A 16,587-nucleotide genomic window follows, 5' to 3' on the forward strand; every position below is an offset into this window, starting at 1 on the left:
ATTTATTCTGGCTTACTTTTAAATTCTTTTTTATTTTTTGAGGGGAGGGGGAGCAATGCTCAGGGTTAACTCCTAACTCTGCACTCAGGAATCACTCCTGGCAGTGCTAGGAGGAACGTATGGGATGCCCGAATTGTATCCTGGTCAGGCATGTATACAGCAAGCACCTTACCCACTGTACTGTCTCTCGAGCCCATTGTTATTTTTTGTTGTTTCATTCATTTAGTTCAGTGAGTAGGGCATTTGCCTTGCACAAGGCCAGCCTTCGCTGACCCGAGTTCAATTTCTCCACCCCTCTCAGAGAGCCCAGCAAGCTACCAAGAGTATCTTGCCCGCAAGGCAAAGCCTGGCAAGCTACCCATGACGTATTCGATATGCCAAACACAGTAACAAGTCTCACAATGGAGATGTTACTGGGCCCGCTTGAGCAAATCAATGAACAACTGGAGGACAGTGCTACAGTTTTCGATTTAAAAAAAGTTTGAGGAGCTGGAGCGATAGCACAGTGGGTAGGGTGTTTGCCTTGCATGCGACTGACCTGGGTTCAATTCCCAGCATCTCATATGGGCCCCCCAGCACCGCCAGGAGTAGTTCCTGAATGCAGAGCCATTACCCCAGTGCTTCTCCGGGTGTGACCCAAAAAGAAAAAAAAATTGAATTGATTTATTCTGTTCTACATATAGATTTAAGAGGTCAGTTCCCAAAGTTGATAGAAACTAGAGTGAACCCCCCAAAGAAGAATTATTTGGTGATTGTGTTCTTGGCTTTGGAAAATAATGTTTTTGTTGTTTTGCATCTTAAGAGATCAGAACTGAGTTTATTTTGGAGGGGGCCACACCCAGCAGTGATTACTCCTGGCATGCTCAGGGATTGAACCCGGTCAGCCACATATAAAGCAAAGGCCCTCCCTGCTATACTTAGGCCGGAAGATGGCGTTTTGTGCATGAACCCGGTAAAGGGGCCGAGGAAAGCAGCTTGGCTTGCTTTCAGTGTTGAAGGTCTGTCTTAGGCCAGACACACAAAAAGGCCTTGTGATTTGTACTTGGCACAGTCAAGCTCTCTCAGAGGTTGGGATTACACAAAGAGGTTTGAGTTCAAGGTCTTGCTGATAACAGAGAAATAAGGTCTAATAATTAAGAGTATAGGCACTGATGTCTCACAGACATGGGCCCAGATTGTTGTTTCGCCACTTGGTGGATGTGTCAGGATAGGTTAGGTTTTGTGCTTCTCAAACTGTTAGCAGCTTTGAAAGTTTTCTATTTCTAATCCATTGTTGACTAATATTGCAAGATGCAAAGTACTTTTTTTGGTTTTGGGGTTAGACCTGGTGATGATCACGGGTTGCTCCTGGCTCTGCCCTCAGGAATCAATCCTGGCAGTGTGGGGGCCACCATATGGGATGCTGAGAATAGAACCCTGGTCTGCCACAAGCCAAGCAAGGGCCCTACCTGCTGCACTATTGCTCCAACCCAGTACTTCTAGTTTTTATTAGTACAAGATGAAATAAAAGGAAAATGCAGCCCCATTTGGGAGTGTGTGTGTCCGGGGGTGGGGGGGGCGGTTGACCACACCAGCAGTGCTCAAAGGGTTAGGCTGTGTAGGACCATGTATATGTAGTGCCTCTCTACTATCTCTCCAGCCATAATACCCAATTTTTATGAACTCTTTAGCAGTGTAAAAATTATTCTATAAAAACTGCCATTTCTTTGTTTTTAGTTTCTATACATTGACTTAAATGTGTAAACTGGCTTGCTGCTCCATATACCACTCTTAATTTTCTTTTGTTTGTTTTTCTTTTTGGGGGGGGGGGGAATCACACCCGGTGATGCACAGGGGTTACTCCTGGCAGTGGTCAGGGGACCATACAGGATGCCTGGTCAGCTGTGTGCAAGGCAAACTCCCTACCCGCTGTGCTATCGCTCCAGCCCCCATGTACCGCTCTTGGCATAAGCACTGTTAGAGCTTATTTACGGTAACAGACCTTAACATATTAGTGAAAGTGGCTAAAGGTAAGATCTTACCCATCCTGATAAAACTTATGTGCTTATTGTTGCAAGTGTTTCTTACATTCTAGGGTACTTTGAATGAAGGCTGAGGAATAAATATGCTGGGTTGCCTCTCAAGTACTGGAAGTAAACACTACCGTGAAGCTGCTCTTGCATGCTTCATTTGATGTTTTAGAAATCTTAGCCATTTATGTGTTGTTTGGATATAATTTGATTCTTTTCTTTATGCATTGTAAATGTGATCACTCTGTATTACCCGGATAGCTTCAGTTGAGAGCTGAGGCTCCAGATCAGTTTCTCGCTGTTGGCACTTTTGCAGTGGGGAAATTGGAGGGTGCTTCTCTGTGTTGTATGATGTTACCAGCATCCCTGTCCTCTCCTCTACTCACTAATTGCCAATGCCAGGTGTGATACTGAGGGAAAAAAAAATCATCAGAGCTAAATGCAGAGTACTTGGGAGGCATAATTGCCCTGGATACAGAATCACCTGCTGTAGTTGTGTGAGAGCTATTGAAGGATCGAGCAATCCATGGGTGATGAAGAAAAGTCTTTTTCTAAATATCTGATTTATAATTCTTTCTCCTAGAACTATCAATACTTAGTTCCCAGACTTGGGAATGAATCAGTGCAAATTAAGTAATTTCATTGAGGTGTAACTTCATAAAATGCACAGATTTTAAGTGTTATTTAGGTTTGACAATTACTTACACCTCTACTCTTAGTTTCAGTATTATTCCAGTTCTCTTTTATTTCCATCACCCCAGTTTCCTGTGCCCCTTGTAATTATTCCCCTATTTTCTATAAAGCTGCTTTCTAAGTTCCATAAACAACTTTACTGAGATGATTCATATAAAGTTGACTGATTAAAAGTTTAATTGTGATGCCTTCTCTGATATCACTCAGACTTGGTGTGGTGGGCCCCTGGGTCATACCTGGCAGTGTTCAGGGGCCGTGTGATATTGAGGATTGAACCCAAGTCTTTACATGCAAGATACGTGCTTTTACCCCTTGAGCTGAATCTCCTTAAAGTGGGCTTTCTGGATAGTTTTTAAAGTTCTTTCCTCCTAATATTTATGAGAAGTTTTAATTGTGACATTCTGAAAAGAATGCTAAATGATCATCTTGGTAATTTAAAAGAATACAGGTTTGAGGAGTCTTCCAGAATTTTATAAGGTGTTGGTTGGCTGGGATAGCCCCCCCCCCCCCGCCCCCGTTGGTTTTTTTTTTTTAATTTAAGTGTAAACCACTTTTTCTCAGTGTTAGCTCTTTTTTTTTTTTTTTTTTTGCTGGGGGGTAGGAGGGGTGAAAATAATTGAAATGCTTATAATCATTGTTAGAGATTTTTATCAATTGTGTTGGTCACTACCCTTCCAGATATTAGTGTTTGTATTTTTGTTTTTGGAAAGTGCTTGTTTTGGGGAAGGGATTTTCTGCATTTGTCTAGTAGTAAGTTTAATCACATGGGTAAGATTTAAAAGATACATGGTAAAATATTTCTATTCTCCATACTTTATTCAGTTTCTTTTTAAGCAGACTAACATTAACAGTTTCTTACATACAATTATTCTAAAGATGGTTTTTGCATATACAAGCAAAAAAAAAAAGGCCACATATTTCCCTCTCTCCCCCATGATAGTTGATATACATTCTTCACCTTTCTGCCACAGTCTCCACTTAAAATAGATGATTTCATTTATGTGTCCTGAAAAGTACTTTTTATTATATTCAGCTATATACTACAGATAATTATGTTTAACACGTTCCCTTCTAGACATTTATATCCGATATTTTACTATTCTAAACCATTACATGGTTTTGGAGGCAGTGTTCACTTTACATATATCTCTGCTTTTTAACTCTTTAACACAAGATAATATTAGTTAATAACTTTAATAGTCATTTAACAAATGTATATCTTCTGCCTGCTGTATCCTCAGTGCTGGAGAAATTGAGCTGAATGCTGTGACATTACAATATAGTCACTGAGATTCAAGGATTTAGGTTCTGAAGTTAGATTTGTTTGATGATGTTTCATGTCTGTTTATTTTTTGGATGGTGGCCACATCCAGCAGTGCTCAGGACTTATTCCTGTCTCTGTGCTCATGGATCACTCCTTGCAGGGTAGGGGGACCATGTGGGGTGCCAGGGATCACACTCAGGTCAGCCGTGTGTGAGGCTTACTGTAGGGCTCCGCATGTCTCTCTGGACCTTGGACAGCTAGCAGAACTTTGCTGATTGCTCTTCTATAAAGTGAGAGTCATAAAGTTTTGAGAAAATTGAGTGAGATCACATGGTAAGTTGTTAGAGTCATGTGTAAGTACTCATAACAAGCACAGATACTAACTGAAAAAAAATTACTTGCTGCGCTTATTTACCTTTCTGTATCTTAAAGTCAAGGACTGTATTTTCACTTTTGTGTCCCTGACCTGGAATTTACTTACTAAATCACTTAAGATATATTTTAGAGGTATGTATACAGTGTGAGTACAGAATAGGATACCTTTTTCTAAACAGAGAAGGTAAATATTTAAAGGTGATTAGGTAGAGGAGGAGGAAGAACAGTTACTATAAACGCTGAAATCATGGTAGTGTTCCATTGTGGGGCTAGAGTAGTAAGCAGAGATCTTGTTGGGTTGTGCTGAAGACTTAAAAATGTGTGTGTGTGTGTGTGTGTGTGTGTGTGTGTATAGATGCACTCAGGAATTACTCCTTTAAGTGCCGGGGGGACCATATGGTGTGCTGGGACTGGAACACGGACTATCCTCATGCAAGGCAAGTGTCCTACCCGCTGTATTAGTGCTCTGGTCCAAGATTTAAAAATCTTTATGGAAGAATTTAAGACAAAGATGTTAACCATGAATACAGAGATAATTTCCATGAGAATAAATAGATACCAGAATGGGACTGGTGAATTAAGGGAGGGTTATAAGCAGTTCTATAATATACAGGACTAAAGTAGGTCAGTGGCAAATGATGCGAAGTGGAGAGGATGATTATAAAGAATGTAGTATGGGAAGGAATGTAGGTGGTATTTTTTTTTTTTGGCTTTTTGGGTTACACCCGGCGATGCACAGGGGTTACTCCTGGCTCTGCACTCAGTAATTATCCTTGGTGGTGCTCAGGGGACCATATGGGATGCTGGGAATTGAATCCCGGTTGGCTGTGTGCAAGGCAAACGCCCTACCCGCTGTGCTATTGGTCCAGCCCCTGTAGGTGGTAATTAACAGCTAAGTAGGACTAGAATGAATGGGTGATGGATTCGTGCTATTTCTTTTCCCCCTAAAGGTAAAGGTAAGGTAAAGGCCCTCCCGTTGATCGTCGATTTGCTCGAGCGGGCCCAGTAACGTCTCCATTGGAGACTTTGTTGTTACTGTGTCTGGCATATCGAATACTCTCGGTAGCTTGCCGGGCTCTCCGAGAGGGGCGGAGGAATCGAACTCGGGTCGGCCATGTTGGCCGCTTGTAAGGCGAACACCCAACCGCTGTGCTATCGCTCCAGCCCCCTAAATTTTATTAAAACATTGTAAGTTACAAAGTTACTCATAGTTGGGCTTTAAACATACAGTGTTCCATTGTAGAGCCCACCACTAATGTCAGCTTTCCTCCACCAGTGTCCCCACCTTCCTTCTACCTGCCACCCCTACCCCATCCCCCTACCTCTTACTTAACCTGCGATGGTGACAGCGTCTTTTTAAGTGTGGTTATTGAAGTTTGGGTCTCATGATTTCAGTGTTGTTGGCTCTGGGGTCTGGATATTGAGCTTTATTATTTGGTCGTGCCTTGACCCTTACTCTTCTGTTCCTTATCATTAAGATTGAGGCTTGGGGAACATCGTAGGGGGGTTCATCCTCAGAATCGCTGTACACTGAAGGATATATATATATATATATAATAAATAAGCATTTTAAGATGATTGTGTAAATGCTGTGCACTTTCTTGTTTAATAAATGAATCTGCTGTTTTGAACTACACTGGTTTGGACAGTAATTTGTTGAAACTTTTTTTTTTTCCTTGAGGACTTGGAATTTGGTGAGCATAGTTGAAAGAAACTTGAATAAAGGATTTGCTTGCATGTCCATGTTCTTTAAAGTTAGATTGGGATCACCAATTTCTTGAGTACTAAAAAGTTTCCCTTTTTTTTCTTTCACTATAGTTTGTTTTGTCTTTTTGGCCAAACAGGCAGTACTTAACTGATTCTGAGCTGTGCTCAGTGATCAGGGATCACTCCTCGTGGGACTTGGGACATAGCAGGTGCTGTGGATGGAACCCAGATCTGTCCTGTTTAAGCAAATGTTCTACCTGCCCTGCTCTCTATAGCATCTATAAAATGTTTCTTTCCTTAAAGCTCCTGGCATGTTTCACTGCAAGCACTGTGAACTCTTTAAAAGCAAGAGTTACACTAGTATTTCTTTACTGGAGTACTGATTTGTATCTGTACATACTCAAATGGTTTACTCCTGTTTTGTTTATGGGCTGCAGTGAAGCTGTATTCTGCTCTGCCCAAGTATGGCTCCTGGAGAAAGGATAATATATCTTGGTGGGGCTGGGGTGGGTGTGGAGTGGTCAAGGATCCAGCTCCCGGAGGTAGTGTGCAAGGCAAGTGCCCTACCTGCTATACTATAGCCCTAGCCCCAAGGAAAATATTGTAAGTAACAAATAATACCTTTAAGCCTAACTTTTTAAAACTTTTTTTTATATTTAGGAGCTTAATATCCTTAATTCCTATTATGATTGACTTAATTAGGGAAAGTACAGTTATTTTAGTCACAGAAGGCTAATTTGTGTTCTTTCAAAATTACATATAGATCATCATGGTTGTAATTAGTGGTGTATTAGTGGTTAGTGGTTCTTAACCCTGGTCAGGCATTAGAGACTCATTCAAAGGTGGGTGGATGGGGGGGCGTGGGGACTGGAGAACAAAGTTTGCATTCTAAGTATTTTAGCTGATTAGGTTGCTTTCATTACCTTAGAATAGGTAAAGGTAAAGGTAAAGGCCCTCTACTGGTGAAAATGATGAGGTATATTATGTTAAAGTACTTTGTAAATTCTAAAATTTTATATAAAAAATAATGCCCATATCAAATTTATTTTTGGGGGAACCACATCCAGCAATGCTTACCTCCCTGTCTGTTCTCAGGGATCACTCTTGGTGGTGCCTGGGGACCAAATATGGTACTGGTAATGGGACCCAGGAGGCGAATGCCTTACCTGCTGTACTATTTACCCATGCCTTCTGCCTAAATGTTTCATATAGTTTTTGATGTGTTAATCTGCATGCTGCTTATGTTATTAAAGGCCCTCCCGTTGATCGTCGATTTGCTCGAGCGGGCCCAGTAACGTCTCCATTGGAGACTTTGTTGTTACTGTGTCTGGCATATCGAATACTCTCGGTAGCTTGCCGGGCTCTTGCTATATTTAAAATTTTTTGTTAATTTTGATTTTTGGGGAACCTCTCAAGCAGTGCTCCAGGAACCCAGGGACCATTCGTGATACCCAGCCACACAGGCCTGAACAGTTGAGTTCTCAGTTCTGGGAATGCCATACTACTTGGGCTCTGAAGCGCTGGAGGCCACTGGGGCTAGAAAAGATGCCTGTGTGGTTTTCTGGGTTTTGTATCATTTCCTCTATAATTTTGACTTCTGAAGGTTGGGTGTTCTAGTTTTGGTTTTGGATTATTGGACCACACATGGGTGGTATTCAGGGCTTGCTCCTGACTCTGTGCTCACAGGCCCAAGTGGTACTGGGGATTTGAACCTGGATTTCCTGCATACAAAGGCTGTACTGTTGCCTATCTCTCTGGCCTAGGTTAGTGTTCTAAAAAAGTTGATTGTTAATAGATTCCATTTAAGAAATTAGCATCTAACCAAGATGAATGGAAAAAATTACTTTGCAATCAAATAGTTTTCTCATTGGTCTCATCACTTCCCATCCCTTTCCACTTCAAGTCTTTCTAACTTTAGTACATTAATTTCATAAAATAATTGACTTGCTGTGTAGAATTTTGAAGTCTTTCTGGTAGATTTCTGAAGTTCTAGTTTAAAATACTGCTGCTCGGGTCCATCAGGCTTGCCGGATGATGCTAATTACAGCCAGGTTTGGGAATATCTTGCAAGATAAAAGTCCAGAGACTCTCTTGCACAACCACATAATATCTGCTGTTTTTGTATTTAGTATTATGAAATGTTTGTATTTAGTATGTGTCAAATATTTACCTTACATTAATTTCATAAAGATGTTATTGCATCTTTACATAATTGGATATATAGCTTGACAGTATAGTTTTTCATTACAGTAGATAATTGGAATCTAGAATCCAGATATACTTAACCTGAATTATGATTTTATGCTCTTACCAAACATTTTGGGAATCATTCTAGGACCTTGGTAGTTTAACTTTTTCCTTCAGTTCAGACTGGAGGATAAAGGTTTTGTATTCTTACTTCTGCTTAGTCTTCTTCTGACTTCTCTTTAAGTCCTTCCATAAAGAAAGACCCAGCTTGCAGCTATGTTTATTTGTGGTGGAGCGGATAGTGCAGCAGGTAGGGCGTTTGCCTTGCTTGCAGCCAACTTGGTCGATCTGAATTCGATTCCTTTGCCCCTCTGGAGAGCCAGGCAAGCTACCAAGAGTATCTTGCCCGAACAGCAAAGCCTAGCAAGCTACTCCTGACTTTTCGATATGCCAAACACAGTAACAAGTCTCACAAAGGAGAGATGAACAATTGGAGGACAGTGTTACAGTGTTTATTTAATTTTTGGGCCACACCTACCAGTGCTTAGGGGCTATTCCTGGTTCTGTGTGTGGAGTGTCCTCTTTATGCATGCAGTGGCCTTGAAGCAGTACTGGGGGACATGCAGTGCCAAGGGCCAGCCCCATGCAAGTGTCTTATCCTCTGGACTCCCTGTCCAACCCCTTTAAAGTGTATTCTTCACAGGGGTGGGAAAGATCTGGCTCTTGAGCCATACACTTCAGGAAGTTGTGTGGTCTGGCCCTGGTACTTGACTGGGCAGATAATACAAGCTTCTCTAGGGCTGCTGGAGCCTGCCTTCCTGTGCTGGGGGGGATCCACAGAGCACACTCTAAATGGCTCTTGGCAGAAAAAAAGGTTCCCCACCCCTACGAGATCTTTCGTTTCTCTTTTTTGGAGACCACTTTTTTAATCAGGTTAACATGCAGTGTAATTAAGTTTTTTGTCTTGTTATCTTTGGGTGTGACAGTGTTGAGGGAGTGGTACAGCAGTAGATTTTCTGACCTCTCCATGCCTTTTTGATCCCTCACCCAATTAATTTCAAAGTTTAGTGCTGATACTGAGTAGATATATAGACTTATAAGTTAAAGAATTTAGTTATGGATAAAATTAGAATTTGCAGTATTGAATTAGGTTATTTTGCTTCAGTAAAAATCTTTGGTTGTAAAATTTTCAAGTATGAAGAAATGTATCAGCTTATTCTGCATTTCGGCAGTAGTGTAATTTGGTTTATTACAACAGTTTTTTGAAGTTCTTTCTTGGTAACTGTATTTGTCTGCTAGGGCTGCCACAAAAAAATACCACAAAATGGGTGACTTACACAAGAGCTGCTTCCTTTCTCACAGTTGTGGAGGCTGGAGGTACAAAACCAAGGTGCTGGCAGATTTGGCTTTTCATGAGGATCTTCCTATCTTGAAGCCTTCCATTGTGTCCTCATGTTACCGCTGAGATTTGGAATAAAGTAAAATACTGAGGATTTTGGAGACTAAACTTTGCAAAAAAGGAATGTAAAATATTTTAGATGTTAAAATATGTTTGTGTATGTTAAGTATTTTGTTTCTTTTTGCCTTTTAAAATGTTACTGGAAACTTAAAATTGTATTTGTGTTTTGTTTCTAATTTGGCAAGGTTTAGATCTTTGTCTTTTGTTGAGACTTATCTATCTCGTGCCCTTGTGGTAAGGGATTTCATCCCTGGGACCATCATTTTTACTTCCTGGATCTTTCTTTATTCATACATGTTTCTGCTGCTACTAGGTACTGAATATCTTACCATCATAAAATTACAGATGAGAATAATTCCATTTTTGTCTTCATCTACAATATTAAATCTGTTGCTGAAAACTTTTGTTTCTTTTGGGGTACTTTTATTTAGTTACTGACTTACTGTGGAGCACAGTGTACACTAAGACGTATTGTGCAGGCCTTGTTTTATAGTGTGCATTCAGCACTTAAAAATTGACATAATTTGTTGATTGTGCAGGTGAGATATTTCCTACTGCCTGCTTTTTTTTTGTAGTTCCATATTTTACAGTTTTGACTTTAATTAAAAGTTTTTCTTGGGGGCTAGAGAGAAAGTGTAGCAAGGAATTGGTTCTTGTCTTGTACACGGCCAGGTTGGTTCGATCCCTGGCACCACATATGGTCTCCTGAGCACAGCTGAATGAGCCTCCAGACCCAAAGAAACAAAATTTCTAAACCAAAAGAACAACTTTGTCTTTCAGATTCTGGTTTGGGTTTTGGGGAAAAGGACATGCTTTGAATCCACCTATTTACTATAGTTTGGATCATGTGTGTCTTTTATGTTTTCATAAAATCATTGAACAGTGCTCTCTGGGCTTAATAAAGGATTGATTCTGGTGGCAGTTTTGTAGAAGTTAGCATACAACCAACCAGCTGTTCATCTTGTTTTATTAGTATTTCATATCCTATTTCCAAGCTCTGTTTACATTCATATCAGATTAAAATAATCTCAGTTATTTCCTGTAATTCCCTTTGTAATCCATAAGAGAATTTATAAAAGAATTTATAATAGATGGAAAATAAAGATCATCTAATTACTATTAAAAAGTGAACACCAGGAAGCTAGGGATGTAGCTCAGCACTTGCCTGTGTGAAGTTGGATCTCTGGATTCAACCCCTGCAGTTACAAAACAAAAGTCAGATCCATACTGATTAATTTTCATTATGTGATTTAAAAAATAATTCTTTGCCCTGTGGTTACTGGATGCTGTTGTTCACGTACAGCTCTCCAGTTGATAGAAGGGGCCAGAACAATTCTGTGATTTATGCATGGATACTGTCTTTCCTCAGCAGTCTCCATAGCCCGGTCACTGATACATGGGGAAAAGAAAAGAAAATTTTTCAGACTTTAATAATAGTCTGAAAAATAGAAAATGGTGTTAAGTTGATGTTTGTAAGTTCGGTTAACAAAACTCTCATAATTTGGATTTTTTTTTAAACTATCAACTTTTAAGGGTTCCTCCCCCCTCCCCCCCTATTCTGGAGAAGACTGTCCTTTTGAACATCTCTCGCTTGCTCATTCTTTGTTGAGTTGCTTATTTCTTTCTTTTGCCCACTATTTTATGCTTCTGTCAATTTGTATGATTGTTTTGTTGGTCAGATTGTCTGAATCTGACCATTGAGAACTTTTTAGTTGACTCTTGTTTACTCATACTTTAAATATATTCCATCATTTTTGGGGAACACATCTTTGCCTTTGGGTTCATCATGTATTTTTTCTGGAATCAGCCTTGGAATCTATAATTTCTTCAAGGGATACAAGTTTATTTTAAACATTATTTTAATACTTAAGATATGTGCACTCATTGTTCTTGTAATTGTTTCTAGGTAAAGTTTTGAACAGATAAGCTAGGAGATCATATCACTTAATCACTTAATCACTTAATCCCCGTTATTCATCGATTTATTCGAGCTGGTGCCAGTAACGTCTCCATTCATCCCGGTTGCGTGCTAGTGTAGCCCAATGGTATCTGTTCGTTTTAGGAACATGTAGAGCCTCAAACCGATCATTTAGGGTCTTGACGAAGAAGTCTGACCATCTTATAGGTGGGCGTCCACGTGATTTTTTGATGTCTCGTGGAATCCAATCAGTAATGGCTCTAGTCCAGCGGTTGTCTGTAAACCTCATTACGTGTCCAGCCCATCTGATTTTTGATGTCTTGGCAAATGAGACAGCGTCCCTGATTCTTGAGCGTTGACGAAGATCAGAACTCCGGATTCTATCTCTCATTTGAGTGAATCGTGATATTCCAAGCATAGTTCTTTCGATTCCTCTTTGAGAGACCCGAATAGTGTTCTCATCCTGTTTTCGTAGGGTCCAGGTCTCTGAGGCATATGTTAATGCAGGAAGAATAGTGGAATCAAAGAGATGTGCTCGTAGCTGGAGGTTCTTTGTCCTTTTAGTTATTTCTTCAATGCTCTTGAAGGCATTCCAAGCCGCTCTCTTCCTCCTGCGCAACTCAGGTGCCAGGTCATTCATCATGTTGATTTCTCGACCTAGGTATATATAACTGTTGCATTCGGAGATGGTGGTTCCGTTGAGAGCGAATGGAGCGTCAGGAACAAGGCTGTTTCTCATAAACATTGTCTTCGTAAGATTCAGCTGTAGTCCGACCTTTCCACATTCACGGTCAAAGTCGTTCAGCATTTGTGCCGCTTGGCTGATGTTTGGTGTTATTAGAACGACGTCATCAGCAAAGCGGAGGTGGTGTAGTTGCCGACCATCTATCTTCACTCCCATGTTTTCCCATTCCAGTCATCGCATGATGTTCTCGAGGAGATCATATATACATATAAAATATTTCACATGTGTATGCTTAGTATATATACATGTAAACATTTATATGCAAGTGTATGTTAAAAACTACAAATTAATTCTGATACACTGATTTCAATTAAGTAATGTCCAGCCTTGGGCTACAGCGATAGCACAGCGGTAGGGCATTTGCCTTGCATGCTGCTGACCCGGGTTCGATTCCTCCGCCCCTCTCGGAGAGCCGGAGCTATCTCGCCCACACAGCAAAGCCCGGCAAGCTACCCGTGACGTATTCGATTTGCCAAACACAGTAACAGCAAGTCTCAGAATTTGTTGTGAGACATTACTAGTGCCTGCTCGAGCAAGTCGATGAACAACAGGAGGCCAGTGCTACAGTACTAATGTCTAGTCTTATTCCTTACTTATTTATAATTTCTTTGCTTAATAGTAAAAAGTGTGTCTCTCATCCACTATAATGCTTGTTCAGTTTTACTGTCACTTCACTATATGTTCAGTTCGTTCAACTTATATATGTTTATTTGGACTCAATTACTGGGCACAGATTTACTTAACTAGAGTGTAGTATTTGTGTATTCTTTTTGTAGCCTTATTATGGTTTGGTTTTGGGCCACACATCTGGTGATGGGCAGAGATGGGCTCCTCGGTGTGCTGGCCATGCTCTGGAGGCTGTGCTCAGCTTTTCTGGGGCTGGAACCCAGACCTCCTACATGTCCAATATGCACTCAGCCTATTGAACTATCTTGCCTGCCCTTGTATTTTATCTTAAAACAGTCAAAATACTGTTTTCCTTTTACTTTTTCTTCTCCACCCTGTGTTCCATGTGGTTATGTTACTCATTTGAAATTCACTTAGTTTGTCACTGTTTCTATTTCATTTTGAGGTCTTTCCACATCCTGTCAGAATTTTATTGTTTTTTGTTGTTGTTGTTGTTGTTGTTGTTGTTGGTTTGGGGCCATGCCCCATGGTGCTTAGGGCTTGCTACTGGTTCTTTGCTCAAGGATCACTTCTGACTGTGTTTGGGGGACCATCTGTGGTGTCCAGGATCGAATCCTGTGTAAGGCAAGTTCCTTAACTCTAATGTCTTTTTTTTCTGCCCCTTTGATTACTTTTGTAAATCGAGATGTCAGGTGTTACTGTGACATTTAATGTTCCATTCTATAAAGAAGTATGTGTAGAAGTCTCCCTCTCATCTCTTACCACATTTTCATTCCCCCTTTTACCACCCATCCGTACGTGTAACCAGTCACACGAGTTTCTGGTTTATTGTTCAGTTCTTCCTCTTTTCACAAATGAGAAAAATAGATACATTGAAAAATAAAATGCAAAAATTATATCTGAAAGGACTGGGAAATATTGAAGAGAAGTGCCTCACATGTTTACATGTTTAAGATCCTGGATTCAGTTCTTGGCATTACTCAGATCATCTGTGAAGAAGGAGACTAGGAAATCGAACAACAGTTGGGCATGGTGCGTGCCTAGTACGTGCCTGACCTGGATAGGATCCCTGGTATTACATGCCCTCCTGAGTATTGTTGAGTATGTTCCAAAAGACCCCTGTTCACTGTTGGGTGGCCCTGCTGGTCATTGTCGTTGCATGGTCTCCTTGGGTCTTAGCACTTGGGAAGCCCCCTGTCCACAAAGTATTTTATATGAAGGCTAATAAATGATGGATATTTGTTTACTATGTAACAGCTTTATTGAGCTGTAATTCACATTTTTTGAAATTCACCCCTTTATGCAACTATTACAGTTAATCTAATATTAAGATGTTATCTAATATTAGTTATCTAATATTAAGATGTTTCCATCAGCCCTGAAAGAAAACTTGAAGTAGGTTTGAATTAGCAGTCATTGAATTAGCAGTCATTTTCATTGCCTTTCCACCATTGATTATTTATTGTTTTGGACATTTCATGTAAAGACTGTATTTGTGTGGGTTTCTTACTTGTTTTTGTGTTTTTTTGGCTATACCCAGTGGTGCTCAGTCTTTACTTGTGGCTGTCTCGGGACCATACGGATGCCAGGGATCAAACCCTGGTTGGCAAGGCAAACCTCTACCTGTTGTACTATCTCTTTGGCCCTGGCAGGTTTCTTTTTTATTACTGAGTTCAGATACTGCCACACTATGTTCATTCCTTGGTTGATAGACACTCAGATTATAAACACTTAAAGAATTGCCAAATGGCCAGAACAGCTGTAGCATTTTACATTCCCATTAGCAATGTAAGAAGGTTCTGATTTCTTCACATCCATGTCCACACTTGTTACTGCCTTTTTAATTTTAATGATCCTAGTGGTTGTGATGTGGTATCAGAGTTTTTTAAGTTTGTATTTATCTATTGACTGGTGATTCTAAACAGCTTTCATACATATACTGGCAGTCTGTGTATCTGCTTTGGAGGAATGTCTATGAAAGTGATTTATCCAAATATTTAATTAGCTTGTCTTTAAATTTGGTTGTAAAATTTTTTTGTGTATTCTGGATATAGATCATATTTCAGGTAGATTACAGATATTTTCTACAATTCTTTGGAGTGTCTTTTCACGATGGTAGGGTTCTGTGAAGCATAAAGATTTTTAATTTTGATGAAGTTCTGTTTACTTTTGTTTATTCTTTTGGTGTCATACTTGAACTAATCCTAGGTCATGAAAAGTTTTTAAGCTGTACTATGATTTAATGTTAATATTAGCATAATAATGTCAATATTGATGTTTTTGGCACTGCAGCACCATGCTCATCTCAAGTGCCACGACTCTCCAGAATTCCTCTCCTATCCAGTACCACCCTCTACCCCTGCCACTCCTAGAATCCCAGGGTTTGTTTTCATTGGCTAGTTCACATGGTATATTTCCTTATACTCCACCTTTGAGTGAGATCATGTAGTATTTTGCCCTACTCTTGACTCCTGTCACTCAGTGCTTTCTTCAGTTCACCTCCACACCTACCCAAGTTGTAGCAAGCTAGAAGATACCATCTTAGAGCCACGTAGCAATCCATTATGTATATATTCCAATTTTTCTTTTTTTAAATCTGCTTGTTTGTTAACTGGGTACATGGTTGCTTCCAGATTTTGACAGTTGTGAATAGTGTTCAAGGAAGGACAATGTCGTGTGCAAAAATCTTTTTAGAATTAGAGCATAATTCAGTTTGCTCTTCAAGCTCTTGTTCTTCCTTGAACATGTATCTTTCTTATCTGTTTCTTTACTTGCTTATTTTCACTCCAGAGAAGCTTGTGTTCTCTTTTGAACATGTATTTCTTCTCTTCTCTCTTCAGTTCCTTCTGAGCAAGTTTCATTCCATAAAAACTGTCTTGCTTCACGTAAAATAAAACTTTTCTATTCTTGGGCTAGATACCAAGACTGGAATCACTGGGAGCTCTTTTTAAATTTCAAGAGTCTTCATTCTGTTTTCCATGGAGACTGAACCAATGACAACCCCACTGAAAGTGAATTCACTGCGTAACTGCCAGCATGGTCTGTTTTTGGACTTCTTGAAGTAGACCACTCTTACATGAGTGAATGATTTTCATTGTATTGATTTGCATTTTCCTGATAATGATGTTGAATGATTTTATATGTCTCTTGACATCAGTATATCTTTGGAGAATAGTCTGTTTCAGGTCTCCAATTTTTGAGATGGGATTTTTCATTGGTTCTTGAGTTTTTTGAGTGTCTTCTTTATTACGTTGTCAGATGTATGGTGAGCATGATTGTTGAAATAATTTGAATCCCATTTCTTCCGCCTTCTGGAAGTGCCTCAAAGGATAGGAGAAAGTAGGTCCACTTTGAAGGTTAGAGGACCTCATTAGTGAGCCTCTTCAGGCTTTTGTTTCTGGGAGACTTAATTACTATTTAATTTCCATGCTTATAATTGGACTGTTGAGGTGTTCCTCTGGTTTCGTCTTGGCATACTGTGGGGTTCTAAGAAAATCAGTACATTTCTTTTGGGATCTTAGTAGAATAAAATTGTTCATAGTAACCTCTTAAGGTCTTTCATATTTCTGTGGTTATCTGTTGTAACTTCTAGAACTCTTTCTG

At 39.9% G+C, this 16,587-nt stretch overlaps 1 non-coding gene across 1 annotated transcript; it reads left to right on the forward strand.

The window, feature by feature from the left end:
* The first annotated feature begins 10,961 nt into the window (after positions 1-10,961).
* On the forward strand, positions 10,962-11,094 carry LOC130027918 (small nucleolar RNA SNORA84). Its single transcript, XR_008793123.1, has one exon. It is a non-coding gene; the product is annotated as a small nucleolar RNA SNORA84 (small nucleolar RNA).
* Positions 11,095-16,587: the final 5,493 nt, after the last annotated feature.

Source organism: Sorex fumeus, unplaced genomic scaffold, assembly GCF_029834395.1.
Source record: "Sorex fumeus unplaced genomic scaffold, SorFum_2.1 ptg000037l, whole genome shotgun sequence".
NCBI classification, from domain to species: Eukaryota; Metazoa; Chordata; class Mammalia; order Eulipotyphla; family Soricidae; genus Sorex; species Sorex fumeus.